General features: G+C 40.5%; 1 protein-coding gene and 1 long non-coding RNA gene across 3 annotated transcripts in view; one reads left to right on the forward strand and one right to left on the reverse strand.

Moving 5' to 3' along the window:
- Positions 1-2,215, forward strand: part of PLD1 (phospholipase D1) — a 134,008-nt gene that overhangs the window by 36,481 nt on the left and 95,312 nt on the right. The gene's annotated exons all lie outside the window — the stretch shown is intronic.
- Positions 1-2,215, reverse strand: part of LOC106735547 (uncharacterized) — a 26,580-nt gene that overhangs the window by 9,853 nt on the left and 14,512 nt on the right. The window lies entirely within an intron of this gene.

Raw genomic sequence — 2,215 nt, forward strand, 5'->3', positions numbered from 1 at the left:
CCAAACAAGGTCTGTCTGTCTGTCTTTCTTTCTTTCTTTCTTTCTTTCTTTCTTTCTTTCTTTCTTTCTTTCTTTCTTTCTTTCCTTCTTTCTTTTTCTTTTCTTTTTTATAAGAGAGAGATTTTTGCTATAGGGCGTGTGTACTCATCAGAGAGACAGAGAGAGATATAGAGATAGAAAGCAAAAAATCACCCCCTGGGGGAGTGGCCATGCCACTATCCATTATCCTCTTTTTGGGATCTTGGGCATGCATGCACACATGCCCAACCGAAGTTTTAAGCAGCTAGGTCCGGGACTCAAACCACGGTCAATTACATGAGAGTCTAGTGATGTAACCATTATGCTATCTCTTGGTCCCCAAACAAGGTCTTTCTACCAGACTAAACAGTACAGAGATTACAGACTTGTGGAGTTATAACAGGGGTTGCCCCAGTTGGTTCAAGACCTTGGAAGGAGCCACAGTGACTGTGAAAGTTAATTATTTTCCTCACTAACATCATTGTACCTTCATCACAGGAGCCAGCCTTATTCATCTTCGCATACTCATTTATTGCACCTCACACGTGGTGGGTGCTTAGTAAAGGGGATCTGGAGTGACAAATGAACATGTGTGTATGAGAGGGCTTTTCTTTCAGGGCTTGCTTGTACAGAGAGATTATTTCTCCATCTGGTAATAGACTTTTCATCCAGCTCTGATGACAGTGCTTCAAGGCTTAAATCTCAGTATTTTAAATGAAAACTAAAATCGATATGAACTGTTCTTCCCTGGGTACTGATGTGCAACGACTTGTGTTATTAAATGTAGGGATGAAATAGAACTAGTTTTCTTGGAAATGGAGAGAAGTATAATCCTAGCACCCCAGAACAGGTATATTAATCAATTTTCTTTCAAGACAGAAAGAAAATTATACCTCATGTAAAGTCCTGGCCGAAACCTCATATCTCAAAGATGTCATGTACACTTTGCTTGGGATATCACCAAAGGGCAAATGAAGAAAGATTATGCTATCTGGCCAGCAGGTGGTCTAGTGGCTAAGTCTCTGGACTCCCCTGTAGCAGACTGCGGTTTGAGTATCCGGACCAGGTGGATTGAAACTCATGCCTGGCATGTGTGTGCGTGCCCAGAACCCTGAGAGGAGAGTGGAAGAGAAGAGATTGTGGCATACCCATCCTGAGAGGCTTCGGTTTTCCTTCTTCCTAGCTATGACCGTGTTTTTAGATTCTGGTTTCTCATTTCCAGTTTTTCATCACCTCCCAAAGTTTTGCTTCCTTCCCAGTTAGTCTTCATGTCATAGTACTCTTCCCCATTCTCAACTATGCTTGCTCTCGCTGTGTTTTCAAGGCATTTAAAGCAGTTTATCAGTTTAATAAGTTGCAGAATGCCTCCTGGTCCTCTTCTTTCTCCAGTTCTACCTAGAATGCAATATATATTAGGTTGTCAGGAAAGTCATGATGCGGTTTTCTATGCAAAAATGCGTCACTATGCAAAAAGCAATTTCTTACTTTTCCTCTCTCTTTCTCCAGTGAGTACATGTGTCTATGGCAAACGAAACAGAACAAAAACAAAATCTTTTTTTAAAACTAAAAAAGATTTTTTTAATTTTAAAACTAAAAAATGATTTTACTCTCATAAAAGTAACTTTGATTTTTGCTGTAGAGCCCATGTGCTCGCTGGAGAGACTGAAAGACAGAAAGTGAGAAATAATCCCCAGGGGGAATGGCCCTGCCACAGTCCCTTCTCTTCCCTTCTCATCTTGGGATTTGGAGTGCGCGCACACACACGTGCCCAGTGTGAGCTTCAAGCCGCTACATCCAGGACTCAAACCGTGATCAGCAACGTGGGAGTCTAGCACCTTAACCACTAAACCACCTGGCTGGCCCACATAAAAATACTTCTAAATCTGCATATTGAAGCGATTGTGAACTACTCAGACTCTTCTTTTGAAAAATACTTAAAGTTGCTTATTTTACATAATATTTCCCTTTCCATGGTTTTATGACAGCTAATGTATAGTGATTGAATGTATAAAATAAATTAATTAAAAATGTTCTTTTCTTTGTCAAAACATTCCTAAACCAATCTCCTTTGACTCTCTCCTCACTTATCCAAGTTAACGACACTGGAGAAGTGTTGGCGTTTTTTCAGGTGGTGTGTCTCCTTTTTGGTGCTTGTTCATGACTAACTCTTCGCTGCATTTTCATTGACAACCTTGCG

This window comes from Tupaia chinensis, unplaced genomic scaffold, assembly GCF_000334495.1.
Source record: "Tupaia chinensis unplaced genomic scaffold, TupChi_1.0 Scaffold000430_1, whole genome shotgun sequence".
Taxonomy (NCBI): Eukaryota; Metazoa; Chordata; class Mammalia; order Scandentia; family Tupaiidae; genus Tupaia; species Tupaia belangeri.